Raw genomic sequence first — 23,874 nt, 5'->3', positions numbered from 1 at the left:
ACGTTGCGCCGCAAGCGCTACAATGATGTCAGGAGACGGGGGAATCCCAAGCTTGCCAGCATAAATCGTGCACGCCGTGTAACGGGAGTGATCTGCCTCTATACTAACACAGTCTCACCCCATGTCGTCAATATTTGACGACACTTGACCATTCGTCAATATGTGACGCGGAGGGTATACCTTTCGCGTCATTTTTTGACGAACTGGGGACTTCAATACTATTACGTCCGTTGCATTCTCTTCTCCTATTTTCTTACCATTTTCGCGTCGGTTTAGGGTTAGATTACGCAAAATTAAACAGTGTACGCGAAATTAAACAGTGTACGCGAAATTAACAGTTGTCACCTGGCGTTGGGGTTAGAAACAGTTGTCACCTGGCGTTGGGGTTAGAGTTAGGTTTGGGTAGGGATGTCATTATGTAAATCTAACCCTAAACCGACGCGAAATTGGTAAGAAAATAGGAGAAGAGAATGCAACGGACGTAATAGTATTGAAGTCCCCAGTTCGTCAAAAAATGACGCGAAAGGTATACCCTCCGCGTCACATATTGACGAATGGTCAAGTGTCGTCAAATATTGACGACATGGGGTGAGACTGGGTTGTCTATACAGGACCTGACGCCAGCAGAGGACATCGCTGCGTCCACCCTCACCGCTGGAATCCAAGAAACGCAAGCAGTCCAACCCCAAAGTACACTTACAAATCAAGTTCATATACATTAAGGTTTCTTATGAAAACATTTTAATTATTATTTACATAAAATAAACGTAATACAGCCACACAACAAACTTATGAAAATATTTTAATCGTTATTTGCATGCTCACCACAATGATTTCCCTTATCTCATGTGTTAATATTTTTTATTGTAACAATTTATGATTTTGAAAAATAACGTTGCATCTGTGTAGATTAGATAAGCAAAGTGTGTGCGCGTTGTGCACGCTATGGTCAAGCATGCGCCCTTAAAATAGCATAATGAACAACGCGCCACTGACTTTAGACTAGTTTTTTCTGGTCAGTGGCACAATTGTTTTTTGAAACCGCAAAATAGCATCAGGGATGGTTTGCGCCGGACCACGCCTCCTTTTTTGCGCTGAACCGCCCAGGGAGTTTGAGATACAACAGTTTGAGATACTCCTTATAAATCGATACAGCAGTTGAATCAGGAACAAAGTATAATTGATCTTGTTAAAACAAAGTTCAAAGCTTTAAAGAGTAAAGCATACTGAAATGATTAGAGATGTGAACATTTTACAACACAGAGCAAGAAAGTCATCTTTGATGTCTTCAACACTATTCTCACCATGTGTTCTCACAGTTTGTTAGAAGACACTGGCTACAAAATGCCAGCAAAGAACAAAAATAATCACAAAGCTGGAAGGTAACAATGCTATTTTTAAACTCTACTAATTTGAACACCTGTTCTGCACATTTTTCTTGAGCACACTACTAAAGCAAAATAAATATACTTGCTCTTTTGCCAAGAGCTCAATTTAAACCCATTTCTTTTTATATTGTCCCACAAGTCACCTTCAGTTCTAATGTGCCAATGATGTCTCACCCTGTTTCATAAGCAGCTTTGTCACCAACCAATTTACAATATTTTATTCAATATTAATCAGTTTAATCCAATTTAAGGCTAAAGTGTGTAATTTTTGTGTCATCACAATTGCTGTTTTTAATCAGGTTAACCAACTTTAATTTATCAACTAATTAATATGCTATTTTGATGTCTAGCATATCACACAAATAGTTTTGACGCTGTTAAATTAGGTAATTGTCTTTGTATTTGACACAGATAATGACCTTTTATTATCTTGCAAAGCTTCTATAAAACAATAGTGTTACAATAATGAAAGCCCATTGACATGACAGTGACCTTAACAGCCATGTGGATGACATTATGCTTGTAATAGCCTAAATTACAGAGGCACAAAAGCTAGTATGCACATCAATGAAAATGTACCTCTCATTACAGGAGCATGTAGCCGTGGGACATATGCACTCTCGTCATCCTAGATAGACAATGGGGAACACAGTGATGGGAAGAGAGGGGGGAGAAATAGAGGGGAATAAAGCAATGAGAGCAATAAGATAGGAGGTGCGAAGTGCTAGGAGGAATATTTGATAGGATTGAAGGACAATGATGTCTTATGGACATAAGTGATTCTTGTGTGCTGGTGTGACCGTGACTGTAAGCCTTAAACATGCAGACAATGGCAGAGACATCTCTTGAATGTGAGATACATGTCAGTATTTCTTTACATTGCATATTCTCTTATTTGATCAATTAAACATATATGGTTTTACAAACAAACAAGACTGCTGTGCATCTTTAGACAAAACATTGGTACTGATGTCAGTGCAAGTTGTTTTTAACTTTAGTCAGCTCCAACGTGCATTTCAGTTTGGGACTAGGATAAACTGATCTCACGAGAAATCGTTACAATTTTACGAGTTGGCTAATTCTACCCAGTCTCACAAAATTATGTAGCTATAGTCAATTTATTTTTTAATTATTTTTTGTGATACTGTGACGAATTTCCGTGTTTTTTCGTGATACTGTCACAATTTTCCGTGTTTTTTCGTGATCGTATCACGAATTTCTGTTTATGTGTCATTGTCAAGTATTGGTTACTCAACTGTTTTGTCCTAATTTCTTACCATTTTCGCTTTGGGTTAGGGTTAGATTTACATAAAATGACATCCTTACACAAACCCAACTCTAACCCTAACGCCAGGTGACAATGGTTTAAAATTTAAAAAATATAAAAAAATCTGAAAAAAAAGTATAAACCAATACTTAAAGTGACATCCAGTAACCCTCAACTGCTTTTTCCTATTTTCAAACCATTGTTGCTTCGGTTTAGGATTAGATTTGGTGTTTGCATTAGGATGTCACTTTAAGTATTGGTTTATACTATTTTTTCAGATTTTTTTATATTTTTTAAATTTTAAACCATTGTCACCTGGCGTTAGGGTTAGAGTTGGGTTTGTGTAAGGATGTCATTTTATGTAAATCTAACCCTAACCCAAAGCGAAAATGGTAAGAAATTAGGACAAAACAGTTGAGTAACCAATACGTGACAATGACACATAAACAGAAATTCGTGATACGATCACGAAAAAACACGGAAAATCGTGACAGTATCACGAAAAAACACGGAAATTCATGACAGTATCACAAAAAAGAATCAAACAATTACGTGACTATAGCTACTTAATTTTGTATGACTGGGCTGGCTAATTTGTATCAATTCATACAAAGTAAATCATGCAAAATCGTTAGCCTGGCTCCGCCCTCCTTTGTGCTTCCGCTTAATTTTCATTTCGCTTCAGTACTACGTCTGGGACTGCTGTGTAGAGTTTCGTTTTCTCCTGCAAAAATCTGCAGGTCCAATCAGCGAACAGAGGGGGGTGGCTAAGAAGGATGACGTTGAAGACGTGCGTCAGTTTGAGTTGTAGTTCAGTAATGGCAGCGGAGAAAGACATGAGAAAAACTATTCGGTCAGTTATTGCAAAACTGCCGATTATACAGAAGTTAAAGCCGGAGCAAGAACCAGGTGTGCTAACTTTTGTTGGTATGATTATTCGGACTCGTTGTTTCCGGCCGTTTTCGGCCCATGATATACGTCACGACCACACGTTAGCGATCGCCCATGGCAGGATGGATCCTGAGTGACTCTGGGCAGATCCAATAGTTTTAAACTTCAACAGAGGACACTCCTTAACAGAAGTAATGCTTTGCAATGGAGCGTGGCCAGACTCTCTGTACAAATTAAATGAAAGTACGAGAGTCTGGTTGGACCAGGCTACAAAATCGTACGATTCTCATGCAAAAAACAACAACGAAACCTAACCCCGCACCTACCCCAACTTCACAGGGCAAATTGTTCCAAAACTTACGAATGTGGTCGTATGAATTAATATGAATTAGCCAATTTGTAAAATATGTACGAATTCTCGTGAGATAGCATTGGATAAACCCTCTCCGGGAAAACGCACCATGATATTTAAAGTCCATTTGGATGATCCCAGTTAGGTCCTTAGTAACAACTGTATTCAATATAAGATAAATGCCATATACATTATTCCATCTTCCTTGGAAAGTAAATATCATGCTGACATCTGTTTTCCCCTATAAAGTTTTACCCTAAACTCTTTTTTTTTTAATGATGCAGCCTGTAAAATAATCCAAAATTAATCCTCTGCTACGACTAGAAGAACATTTAGACAGGGTGTCAAAGAAGAATGTAAATAGCTTATAATGAATCAGAACCCCCTGAGTGTATAAACCATGTGTGGGAACGTTGTGTAGTTCGCAAATGGATTCAAAGAAAATTTTATTGGTGCCACGGCTGTCTGAGCTGTTAAATGGATAATTGCTGGATATTTCATGCAACTAGTTTTTAAGTCTTATTAGAATTAAAAAGCATTTGTCACCAGAGCTTTCATGTAATTGGCTAAAAGGCACTTAAGTTGCTGTGATGAGATTTAGCCCCCGTTACCCAACAGTTACTTTAGGGATATTAGTAGCACAAATTTTGTGTTGTATATGCAAAACAGTACTTGAACGGTTTACACCTACATACATTTTTTTGTGAATCATGCACTATTATGTTAACTTAATACCATATTGCATTTATGTTATGTTTTAAATATGGTTTCACATATATGTTTCAAAATAACTACCTGATCATACCCTTTCTTTAATGTAAAGCTGCAACATTGTAAATGTGCTAAATAGATACATTTGACTTAACAAGACGAAATGCTGGACTCTTTCAACTGCTGGAGCAGTATAGGACACGTTTTCGGCAGGGATGTTGCCTGTATTGAGTTAGACTATCGTATTAGGGATTTCTTGGCATGGAACTCATTTCATGGTACTTAATGAAGTAGCATGTAGTGCATTCAATGGTGATTTTTCAAGCTCAGACAACATCACGTTTTTGTTTTGAAGGACATTAACTGCTGTTTGATTGATTGCATCATTCACTTTTGGGCTCAGATCACTGGCAATATATTTGTCTTTGGCCCCAGGCGTGACATCCATGTCTATACCAAACAAATTATTGAGCTGACTATTTTCGTAACGATGGTGATTATTGTTGAGCTGTAGCTGCTGTTCTGTGTACAGCAACTAACCAAAGCATTTGTCTTTTTTTTAACCTGAGAGTGTCAGGCTTTTATATGTAGATGTCATTTCATGCTTCATATGTTGTCTCATTAGCATCTCTTAAAAAAGAACAAAATCTTGATATTTGTCTCATTGAGCTTTTGCAGAGCAGGTGCAGTGCTTTATCCAATGCTTAGAGTTACTCAGGTGTTCCTAAGCAGGGCCCTGGGGGTACATAGTCAAGGCAAAGCCATAGGGGAACGCACTCTTTGATATAGCCTGAAATCACACTTCAGTTACTTTTAATATCCCAATCACACTCTACCCAGATGGATATAATTATAGGCTGGTTTATTTTAACTCAACCCTGCCTTGCTTTTTCTCAGTGTGCAGCTCTGAGATAAAGGATAAAGAATGGCCCCTCATGTTGAGGGGGCCCAGTGACCCGTCAGCAATTTCAGTTTGCCTTAATGTGAAAACCTCCTCATCTGCTTTAATTACCAGCTTGCGGTTGGACATCTACTATTACTGCTGTAATCATAAAGGGATCCGGTGGGGTTTGGACCCTGCCTCTCGACTTGTGTAGCTTACCTGATTTAAGCATATATATTTAAGGTATAATTAGGCTACTGTTGGCCTTGGGAATATAATGCAGTGTTTTAAAGTGTCGTCTTCTGGATATTTACACATTTCAGGTGCTTTTGTGTGTAGCAATGGATCTTGGATACATGTCCCTCATGTGCAATAATAAAGTCATATATCCAAAATGTATTTTCCCAGTCCGGGCACAGACGTTATGTATTACAGCCGGGCGTGGGCTTATAGCACATCAAGTGTGCAAGCTACAAATGGCCACTCAGAGAGTTTTAAAATATATAAATGAAGGATTTGCTAGAGAGCCTTTGAAAGTTTCTTAGCACAAGGCAGAATAACAATTTCCCTTTTCTTTCTTTATTTGATGGAAGTTGACAAGTTAAACGCATAACAAGTAATGTTTTTTGCCATCGCTGCGGACACGCCCACCTCCATTTCAGTCTCCCAAACGGCACTAGGTTCTTACTGTGCTTTTGTTTAATTGAAGGTTTGGAAAAACCCAGCTCTTGTTAGAGTTGGAATGCAAGATCTGATCCGGTATCAAATTACATACATACAAAAGCTATTTCAATTTCAAACACCTTTCCTGTCTGCCTTCCAGATTGGATGTGTGTCAAATTTTATATGATTTGAATGTTTATGATTGGACATTATTCATGAGTCATTCTTTGCTCAATCATTAAATGGGTCATATGACGTTGCTAAAAAGAATGTTATTTTGTGTATTTGGTCTCGTGCAGCGTGTTTACGTGGTTTAAGGTTCAAAAACATTATTTTCTACATATATTGTTGATTCTCTATGTCCTGCCAATCTGAAGTGCATCTGCTGTGCCCGCCCATGCCTCTTGGGGGCCCTAAGCAGAATTTGTTGGGGGCCCCCTCCCACCAATTTTTTAAATTAAAAATATAAATATATTTCGGGCCGATATTTGCAAGTTTTAAGTGTATCGGAATCGGCCGATACGTGGCTGCCGTGTTCGCCATTTTTTTTCCGGCATTATTTACAGAGTGCTGGAAGCCGCAAGCAATTGCAGGTCATGTGACTAAAAACAACCAACCTTTCCATGACAACATCGAAAGATGGTTCCATAGCACCCTCACCTGTTTTTACTATTTGTTAAATATAGTTTTTTTTAAGTTCATTAAACTTTTTTAAAATTGAGACTTGTAACATTTGGCATCATCATTGTGTCATTTTTATGATGTAAATTGATTGAGCAAAAGCAGTATTGGCTCCAAATATCGGTTCAAGAAAATCGGCAGCCTGTATTGGTCATCGGCTAAGGGTGATGAAACATAAATCGGTATCAGCATCTGCACTGAAACATCCATATCGGTCGATCTCTAGTTTAAACATCGAGTGTTCTGATCTCTGAAGGGCATAGTGAGGATCACGTTTGACTCGAGCTGGACCGGACACATTCAACCACATATGCGTCCAGAAAGCTGCTCACTTTAGCGCCTTTTTGCGGGTTAAATTGTTTAGAATCACTTGAAATGTTAACATTTGCAAGCCTCTGAAACATGTGCAAATGATAAAATTTCTCTATTTAAATGTGCATATATCCGTGCTGCTTGGAGTCGCATGTTTTAATCTACATTGAAGGTGACTGACAGATACTGTACTAGATGTAAGCAGTCCCAGATCTAATTAATGAAAGATACAGCCATTAATCTCATAGTTCAATGCACTGTAGCTAATTGTTGTAGTATAATTACATCCGGACAGCAATACAATTTTGAATAAATGTGGTGATAAATAGGTGAGGATATGAAACATTGATTCCTTTCTAACAGGTTTTTAGACAGCAATAAGCTCCAAAAGCAATTGAAAAGTTAAATTTAAAAATAACTAAAATGGTTACATTTTACATGAGATGATGCATACAGTCTTTTATGGGCAGTGAAGGAGCTCCCATGAAATAAAATGTATTACAGTATTGCAACAACTACTTGCGCTTTCTGCAACCACACACATGTACAGACATACACAGACTGTCTGAGCCCCTTGTCCATCTTTATTCACTTTGATTCGGTACAAGTGATTGGATACGAAAGGGCTTTGACATTAATGTAACCTAAATTAAAAAGCTGGTTTACAGCTGTCGGGGAAAGCAGGTGAGAGATCTCTTCAGCATCTCTTCGCTGTTTCTTCAGCTTCCTTTCCTGGTTACATCATGATTTTTTTGCTTTTCAAACCCTCAAATATTAGTGTATAATTAATGTATTCTCGTTTCATCAATGCTTAATGCCAAAACAGCTCATGACGAGGACAATTTGCTGTCAGGAAACTGTCATACCAGATCATCCACCTAATGTTTGTATTATGGCATGTGTACTTTGTCAACAGCGGCGCATTGTTTACAGGAAGCGTGTTTATGAGCTTGGCAAAATCCCTGAGGCAATATATTTTGACATTTCCACAGAAAATTAGAAAGAAAGAGAAAAAGCTCCCTTCAAGTGAATGCTTGTGGATCTCTCTTTTCTGTACGAGCGCTCGCTCTTCCACAATGGACGCGTGGAGCGAGCCATCATCTTACTTGTGAGAACGCAGTCTTTTTATTTATTCATGTCATGATGAGTGGATTTTACAGCTTGTGCCACTTTGCATTTCTCACACCATTTCATGTTGATGTGCCGTCGGCAAATACGAACCCCAAAATGAGACTTAATGCTCCTTTCTTTTCTGTCAACCCCCTTAGTACCTCGGCACAACCAGTTCCCACTGTGTTAAAGCTTCCTCTAAGCTTTTAATATATCTCCTTCTGTTTGCAGCGCTGGCTCTAATGGCTGACCCACGCTGCACTGTAGGGACCGAAGCTCAGAGGAAATCTGCTGCTCTGCTTTTAATGAGAGCGGATCAGATCAATCGCCTCTGCTTTTCTCTCTGTCAGCGTGACAACGCGTCTCAATAGAGATTAGCTTCTCTGCGGCGCCGCGAAAATATGTGAGGATGTCTTGTTTACACCGTCTGTCTTTTTCTACTCGTTCTCGCTGTCGGATGGGCTTTTCTCTCTGGTTTTGCCTTCAGATGAGACTGTCCATCAGTTCAGTGGGCTCCTGCTTGGGTTTGTTTCATGCTTGTAGTGGACGAACACCCAAGTGCTTTGGTTGTTTTGATCCATCTTGTGTCTTCTTCGAGCTTTATCAAATTCAACATAGTACGGGCGATTAGATTTTACCTGCTGTGATTTATTGCGCACTCTTTCCTTATCTCTTTTCTCCTTTTTCTAATTCTTTCATTCTTCTTTGCTTCAAACTTTTTCTCTTGGTTTAAGCGGAGTGAATCAATAAATCAGCCAGGAAGATCGATACTGGAAAGGGTGGGCTGTAATGGCTGTCTCTGTGGCTTAAGTTGTATACATGACAAACCTCCTGTGAAAAGTCCACGAATCAAGATCTGTAACTGGCTTTGTAAAACCAGTCAACAATTCTGTTTAAAGCTGCAGTCAGTAAGTTATTTCCTATTGCCCTAAGAAGCAAAGAAAAAGTTCAAATATGTGCACCTGGTTTATACTGTATTCACATTAAGTGTCAGTCCAAGACGACTGCTGTATTGACTATCGCAAAATAAACGCACTTTAAAGGTGCAATTTGTAGAATTTGGCGCTAGAGGGCGCACGGTCAAAACAATAACAATGATGTAGATCAGGGGTTCTCAAAGTTTACATTCAAAGGTCCAAATGTGAATTCTTATCATTTTCATAGGTCCGGAAAAACTTCCTGTAAATCATTTGTTTATATAACAAATCAACACAAAAAACATAAGTGTATTTTGCATTTAAAGTAAAAACATTTTTTTTTAAACATAAACATAAAAAAAGTAACCAGGTGCAAAATACAGAGCAACCTAATTAGAGAAATGGCACAGTATGTTCTCCATCAGATGCATAATCCATGGCAAAAAAGGTGTGGTTGGTAGGCAGAGACACTGACCAAAATTAGGGGTGCACCTATAAATTGGCTGATGATGCTTGCTATGCTTCTCAATGAAGTACGGTGAAATGCCGCTACATCCAAAAGCCAGGGGGCGCTCTCGGGCAGAAACTTAATATGCGCTGCAGACGAAGAACCAGAAACACGCAGCTCCAGGAAATGTCTTAAGGATATATTTATATTGCTGTTCTTCAAACCTTTTCAGGTATTTTCATGATAATAAAGAATATGTATATAATGATCATGTTTGAGGAGTGTTGCTTTTTCAAGTGCATGTTTTAAACGAATCAAACCAACAGTGATTTCAGATTGATAAGGACTTACTGATCAAAAGCCGTAGTACACAAAGTAGCTGTGCATAATATTTGGGTGTGATGGCTACAGTCACACAGGAAATTTTTAAATAACTCGTTTTATTTTCGGACCAGGAATATTCTTAAATCTAAAAAGAAAAAAAACTAAACGAATGGTTTGCAAGTTTAATATGCATTTGTAAAGTAGCAAATGCACACATTTAATCAATCACATAGAAATTAATGCACTTGTATTATGAAGTGGACGCGGGTCCGGATCAAGTTCCCGACGGGTCTGGATCCGGACCGGAGTCCGGACTTTGAGAACCCCTGATGTAGATTAATGACACCGTGAAGCAGTGTAGAATTATGGGATTTATATCATATGTGCAGGGCTCGAAATTGCGACTATTTTGGTCGCATATGCGACCGAAATTTAATCTGTGTGACTTTTTTAATATATATTTGGAAGCATTTGTGCGACTGCCCATTTTGTTGTGGTGTGACTTGATTTAGAATGTGATGCTGCGTGCTGCTGTCCCAAGTTCAGTGTTCTCTCCAACATTACATAACCATTCAAATTTCACCATTAAGTTATTGCGTTTAATGAAGACCGCAGATTGGCAAATATGACCGTCAATCATTCCTTGTTGCCATGCTACGTTGGTACATGAAGCGCGAAAATGTGAAAAGACGTACTGCGAGCATGACGAGAACAAGCCGACTACAGCCAATGTTACTACTGTAATTAATGACAACGATCCGGATTTAAATGCGACTCCACCACCGGAAAGTAAGATTTAAGATTTATTTTTTTGGTATACAAAGGGTTTGGGTTTAGGGTACAGTTTGGGGTAGGGTGGAAACATTATCGATAAAATGGTTAAAGGGAAATTATACAGCACTCTTTATGGTATGAAAGATTTGTAAATGTTTTACATTTTGTAGCTGTAAAAGGGTAATAATGCTAGTATTAAATGTTGCAAATAAGTCTACAATGCATGCTTCAGCATCTATTTAAATCTACAAATAATATGTTTTTAGTAAGTTCTGTATTAATACTATGTATTAACAGTGAGACCAGGCTGGTCCTCTAATTGAAACTATATAAATCTCGGCAGCATCAGAACTTTAGGCATACAAGATCCAGCCTCCAACCTGCAAGCCACGTACAGTTTAAGCTGTTTGGCTCATTAGCGAGTGCATTTTATCCTCATTGGCATAATGGTACCCGGTGTGTGATATCCCGCAGAGGTGGCAGAACCATAGCAGATTCCCTTTCAGTGCCTTTGAAAATATACATCACACACTTGCATGATTTCATTAAACCTTCCAGACAAACAATCTGTATCTTATCTAAATTACACTTGATTGAATTATTTCTTATGAGTATGTTCTTTGTCTTCAGGGAATATAATATAAGTAGACTGAATTAATTTGCAATTACAGAGCTTTGCACTTCAGGAGTGAGTTGTTTCATTTTCAAACCATCAAAGACATGACATATCTCACTTTTTAAGTGAAGTTATACTGCTTAGACTTGAGTGGTGATGTTACTCTTTAAAGATAAATGTGTGGATGATTAACTTTTTTAAACTGTCACATCATTACATCACTGTTAAAATAGAAAGAGACTGCATTTAACCTTTCTTTACACAATCACACCCTCGTTTCTTGTTCAGTACAGTGTTTCCTCATAAAAAGTCTATTTTTTGAAGGTGGCACTTACAGGCACAAAATATGTCAAGTTAATTAGATGACATTGAATTTCATTCTAACCTACAGCAGCCATTAACCTTCATTGTGATTGACACCTGACTATGGTTGACTCACTCTTGTGTTAATTATTCATCAGTAGTGTGAACTAAAAAAGCTACTTGAAAACAAATTAAAGAGTAAACAAGCTTAAATAGCAAATCAAACTGCTTTTTATAATAGGCAGAGTTTCGCATTTGTGCCGGGGGACACCTACCGGCAAGCTGTTTAAAGGGACAATCCACGTTTTTGAAAAATGCTAATTTTCCAGCTCCGCTAGAGTTAAACATTTGATTTGTACCGTTTTGGAATCTATTCAGCTGATCTCCGGGTCTGGCGGTACCACTTTTAGCATAGCTTAGCATAATCCATTGAATCTGATTAGACCATTAGCATCGAGCTAAAACATAACCAAAGAGTTTTGATATTATTCCTATTTAAAACTTGTCACTTCTGTAGTTACATCGGGTACTAAGACCGACGGAAAATTAAAAGAGTTTCGATATTTTTGAGATGTATCAAGAGAATGTGACTTTCTGTTATTTAAATGTTGTTTAAATTAATTAAAACTATTTATCCTTACGTTACTCAGTCAAACCATTAAAATATTAAGATCAGACAAATAAATTAGAAATACTCATATTTCTATTCTTTAATAGCTCACAAAATCCAAATTGGCTCTGGTCTGGGACAGTGCCCCCCTGCCCCCCCGCCCCAAACTTTGCCTATGCTATGTGTGCCACTTTCATTTTTTAAGGGTCAGGGAAAGCTGCTTCAAATCAGAAAAAAATCCAGCAATTTTAGATTTAACGTGTTATTTTTTACCCCCGTTGTGATTCTTTATCTCTTCTTGGGAGAAATAAGCTCAAAAAATTACATAATGTTTTATACAACAAAAGAGTGAAACCATCCGTTTCATTGGAGAGGCTTAGTGGGGTCTTTCTTGCATTTCAGATGATCAAAGTATGCTGTATAGAAGGCTGGGCTCTGAAAAAGATTACAGGACATAGCAGGCCATGTAGAAAGTGTTTCAAACCAATAGGCATGTTATGAAGTCTCTGTGAAACGCGTCGGGCTGTGATTCAGCGGGTGGTGATCTCATTTAATGCTTTCTCCTCTGATCTCATGCATGGCTTGGAATATCACATTAAGGAAAACTGTGCCTCCAGTTTACAGTGCTATATGTGCACAAATCCTGAAACAGTTTATGCCTAACGGACTGTAATACTGAATCTAAAGGTTCTGTGTGTCACTGATAATATAGTGCTTAGTTGGAAAAGGGCAAAATAGAGTTCATAATATTACAGCTATGCATACATAGTGTGTGCGTGTGTGTGCGTGACTGCTGTGACTGTCGTAGCGTCATTGCTGTAGTCTGTGAGTCTACTTTACTTACCGGTACTGACTTCCCCCTTTCCTCCAATATATAGCTCTTTAATTACCCTGCCCCATCGATTCCCATGCACTGTCTGCTCTGTCCTCCTCCCTGTGTTGTGTCGTCTGCCCTAATGAACATTCCTCATCTGCCTTTTCCTCCCAGGGGTGAGAGTACCAGAGAGGAAAGACTTTACACCGTGCCCATCTTTATCGCACAGCATTTGACTGTCCATAGATGGACTCATGAAAGTTGTGGCTGAGAATCTGTGTCTCTTCAATGATATGATTGGCTGCCCCAAAGTGACATGAGAGTGCTGATGCTTAAAGTGCCATATTTAATTTGGACCCTAAGAGCTTGTGGTTGTATCTCAGAACAGTTATGGGTTTGTCACAGAATTGTGGATGTTTTAGCAGCACAGATGGAATTGCATATGGTGCTCATTTACATCTTTGTGAAAACAGCATGTATGAATTCATTTAGACATTATGGTTTGAACTGTTTATGATTGATAGACAAATAGACGTTCAACCCCAACCTTATTCTCTATTTTACAAAATGTGAGCAAATATGAACAGTCATATTGTTTTGTATGGATAAAACAGATTTATAACTATTTATGAGAGAGACTGCTTCACAGTAGGGCTGATAAAACTTAAAGTGGTGGTTTCCTAAACAAGACTTAAGCATAGTCCTACACTAAAATGCATGTCTTGGCAGTCTTAACTGAAACAACTATCTTAAAATATATCACTGACCTTGTTTTGTCTAAATATGCACACCTGCAATGATTTTTTGTAATTTATATTTTTAAAATGCTTAAATGTAATATAACCAAGGCCTAGTCCTTAATCTAAACCCTGAAACCCCAAACAGTGTTGGGTCAGTTACTCATAAAAAGTATTTAATTACTTTATTACTAATTAAATCCTGTTTAGTAAATGATAGAACAAAAAGCTTGAAACGGCTCGAGTAATTCATATAAAAGTACACTGTTAGATGTCGCTGTAGATTTAGCAGTACATTACTGTAAAAATCCACAGTACTATACTGTATGTGTACATTACAGTACAGTACTGCAGTTCATAATGCATTCTGGGTAAATTTGTTTGAGGGGGAAAATTTTACAGTATATTTTGGTCTTGATGTAACCTTGCTGTAGCCATTGCTGTAATGTGCCAGGTGTACTTGCAATAATCAGAGAAAGTGCGCCAACGTCAAATCACACAGAGGGAGAGAGAGCACAACTCCTGGCTGCAGCTGAAGGAGGACAATTGATTTCTGGCAGTTCGGTAAGTTTGAAATATTTCTGTTTCATGACAACTTAATTTTTAGTTTAAGAATGTTGTCAATAGTTTGTCACAATATTGTTTTAAACGTGCAATGAGAGAGAAAAACGGTCGCCAACAAAGTTTCAATCTCCCTCAGAAAGTAAGCTTACACACAGATGTCTACCGCTGCTTTAACTCGCTTTACACCTTTTTTTTAATGAATATAGGGTTGTTTTAACTAAATTATGAGGGTTTTGGTGAGTTTATATTGTGTTGAAAGTGTGGTGACAATGAAACTATTTTTAACGAAATGGACAAAGACAACCCGCCAGCGCGGTCTTGCGGTCCCAGCATAATGGTCGTTTATCTCGGCGTTTCATCCGTTCAGTTAGCGTCAGAGAAAAGTATTAAGTTCGACTGTTTGGTAAGGCTGACTCGTGGTTGTAAACAGACAGGACTTGACACGCCGTACACAGCATACTGTAGTACTGAACTCCTCCACAGAAGTGAAAACAAGAAACCTCATATTTAACTGGATACATGCATCGAACTCATCGCAGCTTTAACTTCTACCAAATATCATTCAGACCTGGGCTCATCTTAATATCAGATGAACGAAAGGGATTGCCGCGCGTATTGTTGTTGTTATTATATTACGGTATATCATCAAAAGCAGAGAATATCTTCTCTAAAGCGTTTTACACGTCCAGTAAGTTGTCCAATACATTTTTATGGCATATTGTTTCCACCACTTCAGATGCATTACACGCTGTATATAAGTTTCCAAAACACATCAAATCAATGCACGAAAAGAGAATGGGCTCCGCATTTACGTACCTTTGTCTTCTCGTCTCTGTCATCTGATCCTTCATCTCTGGATGTAAAATAGTCCATTATAACATCGTGTAGGAAACTGGCATCACCAGGATTGCTCAGATTTAGGCGATCATGTTTATCTTTAAAGTGAGCAGCTAGCTACTTGTTAAAAAACTTTGCGTGACATACACTGTTAGATGTCGCTGTAGATTTAGCAGTACATTACTGTAAAAATCCACAGTACTATACTGTATGTGTACATTACAGTACAGTACTGCAGTTCATAATGCATTCTGGGTAAATTTGTTTGAGCGGGAAAATTTTACAGTATCTTTTGGTCTTGATGTAACCTTGCTGTAGCCATTGCTGTAATGTGCCAGGTGTACTTGCAATAATCAGAGAAAGTGCGCCAACGTCAAATCACACAGAGGGAGGGAGAGCACAACTCCTGGCTGCAGCTGAAGGAGGACGATTGATTTCTGGCAGTTCGGTAAGTTTGAAATATTTCTGTTTCATGAAAACTTAATTTTTAGTTTAAGAATGTTGTCAATAGTTTGTCACAATATTGTTTTAAACGTGCAATGAGAGAGAAAAACGGTCGCCAACAAAGTTTCAATCTCCCTCAGAAAGTAAGCTTACACACAGATGTCTACCGCTGCTTTAACTCGCTTTACACCTTTTTTTTAATGAATATAGGGTTGTTTTAACTAAATTATGAGGGTTTTGGTGAGTTTATATTGTGTTGAAAGTGTGGTGACAATGAAACTATTTTTAACGAAATGGACAAAGACAACCCGCCAGCGCGGTCTTGCGGTCCCAGCATAATGGTCGTTTATCTCGGCGTTTCATCCGTTCAGTTAGCGTCAGAGAAAAGTATTAAGTTCGACTGTTTGGTAAGGCTGACTCGTGGTTGTAAACAGACAGGACTTGACACGCCGTACACAGCATACTGTAGTACTGAACTCCTCCACAGAAGTGAAAACAAGAAACCTCATATTTAACTGGATACATGCATCGAACTCATCGCAGCTTTAACTTCTACCAAATATCATTCAGACCTGGGCTCATCTTAATATCAGATGAACGAAAGGGATTGCCGCGCGTATTGTTGTTGTTATTATATTACGGTATATCATCAAAAGCAGAGAATATCTTCTCTAAAGCGTTTTACACGTCCAGTAAGTTGTCCAATACATTTTTATGGCATATTGTTTCCACCACTTCAGATGCATTACACGCTGTATATAAGTTTCCAAAACACATCAAATCAATGCACGAAAAGAGAATGGGCTCCGCATTTACGTACCTTTGTCTTCTCGTCTCTGTCATCTGATCCTTCATCTCTGGATGTAAAATAGTCCATTATAACATCGTGTAGGAAACTGGCATCACCAGGATTGCTCAGATTTAGGCGATCATGTTTATCTTTAAAGTGAGCAGCTAGCTACTTGTTAAAAAACTTTGCGTGACATACACTGTTAGATGTCGCTGTAGATTTAGCAGTACATTACTGTAAAAATCCACAGTACTATACTGTATGTGTACATTACAGTACAGTACTGCAGTTCATAATGCATTCTGGGTAAATTTGTTTGAGCGGGAAAATTTTACAGTATCTTTTGGTCTTGATGTAACCTTGCTGTAGCCATTGCTGTAATGTGCCAGGTGTACTTGCAATAATCAGAGAAAGTGCGCCAACGTCAAATCACACAGAGGGAGGGAGAGCACAACTCCTGGCTGCAGCTGAAGGAGGACGATTGATTTCTGGCAGTTCGGTAAGTTTGAAATATTTCTGTTTCATGAAAACTTAATTTTTAGTTTAAGAATGTTGTCAATAGTTTGTCACAATATTGTTTTAAACGTGCAATGAGAGAGAAAAACGGTCGCCAACAAAGTTTCAATCTCCCTCAGAAAGTAAGCTAACGTTACACACAGATGTCTACCGCTGCTTTTACTCGCTTTACACCTTTATTAATGAATATAGGATTGTTTTAACTAAATTATGAGGGTTTTGGTGAGTTTATATTGTGTTGAAAGTGTGGTGACAATGAAACTATTTTTAACGAAATGGACAAAGACCACCCGCCAGCGCGATCTTGCGGTCCCAGCATAATGGTCGTTTATCTCGGCGTTTCATCCGTTCAGTTAGCGTCAGAGAAAAGTATTAAGTTCGACTGTTTGGCAAGGCTGACTCGTGGTTGTAAACAGTCAGGACTTGTCACACCGTACACAGCATACTGTAGTACCGAACTCCTCCACAGAAGTGAAAACAAGAAACCTCATATTTAACTGGATACATGCATCGAACTCATCGCAGCTTTAACTTCGACCAAATATCATTCAGACCTGGGCTCATCTTAATATCAGATGAACGAAAGGGATTGCCGCGCTTATTGTTGTTGTTATTATATTACGGTAACGTTATATCAGCAAAAGCAGAGAATATCTTCTCTTAAGCGTTTTACACACCCAGTAAGTTGTCCAATACATTTTTATGGCATATTGTTTCCACCACTTCAGATGCATTACATGCAGTATATATAAGTTTCCAAAACGCATCAAATCAATGCACAAAAAGAGAATGGGCTCCGCATTTACGTACCTTTGTCTTCTCGTCTCTGTCATCTGATCCTTCATCTCTGGATGTAAAATAATCCATAATAACATCGTGTAGGAAACTGGCATCACCAGGATTGCTCAGATTTAGGCGATCATGTTTATCTTTAAAGTGAGCAGCCAGCTAGCTACTAACTTAGTTAAAAAACTTTGCGTGAAATAGCGTGTTACACCGCAGCCGGTCCGGGTTAAACATTAGGGGCAGTCTTTTTACCTTGTCACTATAAATCGCTATTTTCTGCACTAAACGAGACATTTTCAGAGATTTTCTGTAGACAAGATGTTATAGAATAATAATAAAAAAAGACTTATTTAGATATTTATATGTAATATATAATATAACAACTAATATATATATATATATATATATATATATATATATATATATATATATATATATATATATATATATATATATATATTTGTTTTACAACTGACTAAACACTTACAGAAAGGTTTTATTTGTTAGCATAGCATGATATTAGATTTAAACACTTAATACATTTTTAAATCAATCACTTTGTCTCTGCACAATGAACATTATCAAATATTATTAATGTTGTAAAGTTCATATTAGCTAAGGCATTACCAAAATGTTAAGGAATAAACTATTGTAGTAAAGTGTTACTAAATTTTTTTTACCATTTCCTTCACAATGTCTACTTATTTCTATGGCTAACAGATTTTGTAACATTTGTATTTTTTACAGTCTTACCATTGCTTGTAAGTCGGATTGGGTAAGATGGATCATCTTTAAAGGCACCAGGCAAGTACATGATGTACAGTTACAAGTCATGTATTTTTTGGCTGACTTTTTATTTGTAGTTTACCTGAGTGTCATTGCACTTTTCAGGAGTTAAGGCAGATGTGGAGGCACAACGTGTGATACCAGACACACACCAAGCACATTATGTTCGGTAAGTTTGCACTTTACCACTACAGTTTCTTTAAATACCCATGTATACACTCATTCACTCATTCACACACAACACTGTAACACGACCATACACAACATGTACACAATTGTCTTAGTTTGCCATGTAGAAATATACAAACAGAAATATTCAGACTTTGGTTATAAGAAATGTAATTTAATAATTGTATTTATTTAGCAGAGGTGTCCCTGGACTTTATTGACAAAAGATTTTGTTTTCAGAATAAAAAGTTGTGTCCAAATCAGTAAGAATTGTACTTTCTGTTCAGGACATTCAATCATGACAGGATCCAGGTGGATGCTGTCCATTGATGAAAGAGTTTGTTCCGAGGTAAGTGAATCTTCTGTATTTTAATGTAATTAGGTGTGAAACAGTAGAATAAGAGCAAAAGGTTTCAGAATAGGAGTAAGTTCAAGGCTGAGTTTAGTTTTTTAAAAATCTTTTTCTATCTTATATTTGTTGACTTAATGTTTATGATATTTCTAACAGGTTTCTGGATAGAATTAATTCCAAAGATGGGAAAAAGTGCACATCCAGACAAGGAGCAAGCAAAAAGACAAGGAACTTGGTGCAGAGAAAAGCTGTGGCCATTAACCCCCATGTGAACAGCTTCATGCAGTCCCTGATTGAGTTCGAATGGACGACTTCAAAGTAAAGGCCACTGTGGTCTGTCTGCCACAGTTTAATTTTTAATTTATTTTTAGTGTTCAATGAAATTCAAGTAGAATATTTAAAACTATGGGCCAGTGTTCTTTTTACCACAGTGAAATGTTACCTTTTAGTCGATGATGGACTTTAAACTGAAAACTTCAAACTATGGACCAGTGTTCTATTTGCCAGAGTTAAATATGTTACAGCAGGGGTCTCCAAACTTGTTTATACTTGTTGATTTTATTTTATTTAACTTGTTTATATGTTTATTATTGTTTAAAATCTTGTTTTAAATATGTTTTGTTTCAATTAAATGTTTTTTTTAAATAAAATTTTGATACATACATTGCTTGGATTGCCTTTTAATTCATTATGTTTTAATGTAGCATTTTTACCATATTAATAACTATAGATTTAAACCTAAATATCTAGCTATTATATATAATATTATTGTATTAACTGTAATAAGTAATAAATAGTATTTATGGGTCAAAATAGACATTACAGTAAATTACTGTAAAAATAGACTACTGTAATAAAATATTGTAAAATTACAGTACAGTACTGCTTTGTAACTATACAGTACTAGTTTGTGTACTGTAAAATGGCATTACAGTACAGTACTGTAAAACCAAAATACAGTAACTTACTGGCAACCGTGCTGCCAGTACCGTACTGTAAAAATACAGTTAAATCGTTAACAGTGTAGTGTTACACCGTAGCCGGTCCGGGTAAAACATTAAAGGGACAGTCTTTTTACCTTATCACTATAAATCGCTATTTTCTGCACTAAACGAGACATTTTCAGAGATTTTCTGTAGACAAGATGTTATAATTAAAAAAAGACTTATTTAGATATTTATATATAATATATAATATAACAACTAATATATATATATATATATATATATATATATATATATATATATATATATATATATATATATATATATATATATATATATATATATATATATATTTGTTTTACAACTGACTTAACACTTACAGTAATGTTTTATTTGTTAGCATAGCATGATATTAGATTTAAACACTTAATACATTTTTTAATCAATCACTTTGTCTCTGCACAATGAACATTATCAAATATTATTAATGTTGTAAAATATATTGTTCATTGTTAGTTCATATTAGCTAAGGCATTACCAAATGTTAAGGAATAAACTCTTATAGTAAAGTGTTACAAAATTTTCTTTTACCATTTCCTTCACAATGTCTATTTATTTCTATGGCTAACAGATTTTGTAACATTTGTCTTTTTTACAGTCTTACCATTGCTTGTAAGCTGGATTGGGTAAGATGGATCATCTTTAAAGGCACCAGGCAAGTACATGAAGTACAGTTACAAGTCATGTATTTTTTCGACTGCAATATTAAATGCTTTCACGTCACATGCAAAATTACACAGGAATGTGGCTGACTTTTTATTTGTATTTTACATGAGTGTCCTTGCACTTTTATAGGAGTTAAGGCAGATGTGGAGGCACAACGGGTGATACCAGACACACACCAAGCACATTATGTTTGGTAAGTTTGCACTTTACCACTACAGTTTCTTTAAATACCCATGTATACACTCATTCACTCATTCACACACAACACTGTAACACGACCATACACAACATGTACACAATTGTCTTAGTTTGCCATGTAGAAATATACAAACAGAAATATTCAGACTTTGGTTATAAGAAATTTAATTTAATAATTGTATTTATTTAGCAGAGGTGTCCCTGGACTTTATTGACAAAAAATTTTGTTTTCAGAATAAAAAGTTGTGTCCAAATCAGTAACAATTGTACTTTCTGTTCAGGACATTCAATCATGACAGGATCCATGTGGATGCTGTCCATTGAGGAAAGAGTTTGTTCAGCGGTAAGTGAATCTTCTGTATTTTAATGTAATTAGGCGTGGAACAGTAGAATAAGAGCAAAAGGTTTCAGAATAGGAGTAAATTCAAGGCTGAGTTTAATTTTTTAAGAATCTTTTTCTATCTTATATTTGTTGACTTAATATTTATGATATTTCTAACAGGTTTCTGGATAGAATTAAGTCCAAAGATGGGAAAAAGTGCACATCCAGACAAGGAGCAAGCAAAAAGACAAGGAACTTGGTGCAGAGAAAAGCTGTGGCCATTAACCCCCATGTGAACAGCTTCATGCAGTCGCTGATTGAGTTCGAATGGACGACTTCAAAGTAAAGGCCACTGTGGTCTGTCTGCCACAGTTTAATTTTTAATTTATTTTTAGTGTTCAATGAAATTCAAGTAGAATATTTAAAACTATGGGCCAGTGTTGTTTTTACCACAGTGAAATGTTACCTTTTAGTCGATGATGGACTTTAAACTGAAAACTTCAAACTATGGAACAGTGTTCTATTTGCAAGAGTTAAATATGTTACAGCAGGGGTCTCCAAACTTGTTTATACTTGTTGATTTTATTTTATGTTACTTGATTATATGTTTATTATTGTTTAAAATCTTGTTTTAAATATGTTTGTTTCAATTAAATGTTTTTTTTAATAAAATTTTGATACAAACATTGCTTGGATTGCCTTTAATTCATTATGTTTTAATTTAGCATTTTTACCATATTAATAACTATAGATTTAAACCTAAATCTCTAGCTATTTTATATAATATTATTGTATTAACTGTAATAAGTAATAAATAGCATTTATGGGTCAATATAGACATTACAGTAAATTACTGTAAAAATAGACTACTGTAATAAAATATTGTAAAATTACAGTACAGTACTGCTTTGTAACTATACAGTACTAGTTTGTGTACTGTAAAATGGTATTACAGTACAGTACTGTAAAACCAAAATACAGTAACTTACTGGCAACCGTGCTGCCAGTACCGTACTGTAAAAATACAGGGAAATCGTTAACAGTGTACATAAATTATTCTGGTCACACCTTTTAAGGTCCATTCTCACTATTAACTAACTATTAACTACTTTTGCGTATTACAGGGCACCTATTTCATTGCTAAGAAACTTTGTTTTGTGTATTTGGTATAATACAATGTGTTTGCGTGGTTTCTGGTTCAAAAAACACATTATTTTCAGCGTACTGTACATTTTTGTAGCTCCAGATTTCACTTCCTTCCTAAAACACACAAATTTTGTACAAAACTCAATGATTTAAAAAGTGCTGTGTCCCTGATTCACCAGCTAATCGGTACATTCAGAGCCGATCCTCCCTATACGCAGGCTACGTGAGCTGTGTAGGGCCCCGCACCACTAGGGGTCCCCCTTGTTCTTAATTTCATGCAGCACTGCACAGACTAGCTGACGAGTGACATCATTGTGCTGCGAGAGCCATTCGAAATTATAACAAGCAGACTGATCTCACGATCCTTTAATTCCAGTTGTCAGTCCATCTATGCAGCTCCGCATGCGATTGAAGCGTCTATCGACATGGGTCTTCATATGGATATGGTTTAAAAGCTATGCTCCGCCCGGAGCAGGAACGACAAGCACAGTGAAGTTAAAAGATTAGGAACACACTAATGTTTTAAATTCTAATTTAGTCTTGACTAACCATGCAATGGATTTGAAACAAACAATGAAGTCCAAATCCCTAGATTTAGTTTTAGTCCAGTGTGTTTTGTTAGAAATGCTTGTACACATTAATAATCAAAATCTTTCATAAAAAAAGAAACATTTCTTCATGCAAGATGTAATGTGACTCCTGTTAGCAGTTTAAAACAATGCACATTAGGTTTAATGTTTGCATATTTAGATAATTATTTATGTATTTTGGTATGTTTATCTGTGGAGTCTTATAAACAAAGGCTTAGTTTTTAAACAAATTTGTTATAGTTTATCTGACAGCTATTTTGGTTTTATTTTATTCATAATTTTACATTTCCCTGATGTTCTACATCTCTTTAAAAAATTATATATTTGGCAGTATACCTTGTTTTCTTAGTACTAATAATAACAGGTTAAGGGCTTTTAAAAAAAAACATGTGTCAATGTTATAAGCAGGAAATATTCTGATGAATGTTAACATTTTGTTAATAGCAACATTTAAGCAGAGACTGTGAATTTTTTTTATGAACGCGATGACAGGGCCCCCTCACAAAGTTGCTTAGGGCCCCCAGAAGGCCAGGATCGGCTCTGGGTACTTTGTAAAAGCCTGAATACCTCTGACATCAGCCGGAAATGTGATGCTCCTTACCATGTGTGAAAGATTTGGTCAAAATGCAATGCTAACAGGAGTTAACTTACAGGCTGAGTCTGAAGCGGGAGGAATTATGATGAAGTCGGTGTTTACTACTAATTATACACAAAAAACATGCATTTTAACATTAGGCTTTACATTTTGATGTTTAATCCACTATTGTATTATTTATAACCGGCATGTTTTACAGTCCATACAGTATTTAGTTCATTTACATCAGAAGGAGCCTAATGATAATTAAATTACTGGAAAAATAAGACTAACCCAATACTTTAATTTTCAAAGAAAAAAATAATTAAA

The 23,874-nt window shown here is 36.6% G+C and overlaps 2 long non-coding RNA genes across 2 annotated transcripts; both read left to right on the top strand.

Moving 5' to 3' along the window:
• Positions 1-16,636: 16,636 nt before the first annotated feature.
• LOC135786967 (uncharacterized) lies at positions 16,637-19,993 on the top strand. The gene is made up of 5 exons (XR_010547018.2): positions 16,637-16,935; positions 18,486-18,542; positions 18,630-18,693; positions 18,980-19,041; positions 19,201-19,993. It is a non-coding gene; the product is annotated as an uncharacterized lncRNA (long non-coding RNA).
• Positions 19,994-20,852: 859 nt separating this feature from the next.
• Positions 20,853-21,778, top strand: LOC141281302 (uncharacterized). The gene is made up of 3 exons (XR_012335517.1): positions 20,853-20,907; positions 21,194-21,255; positions 21,415-21,778. It is a non-coding gene; the product is annotated as an uncharacterized lncRNA (long non-coding RNA).
• The last annotated feature ends 2,096 nt before the right edge of the window (positions 21,779-23,874 follow it).

The sequence above is a fragment of the Paramisgurnus dabryanus genome, chromosome 20 (genome assembly GCF_030506205.2).
Source record: "Paramisgurnus dabryanus chromosome 20, PD_genome_1.1, whole genome shotgun sequence".
Lineage (NCBI taxonomy): Eukaryota > Metazoa > Chordata > Actinopteri > Cypriniformes > Cobitidae > Paramisgurnus > Paramisgurnus dabryanus.
The sequence above is the reverse complement of the archived record's forward strand: the minus strand, read 5'-3'. Positions and strand labels throughout refer to the sequence as shown.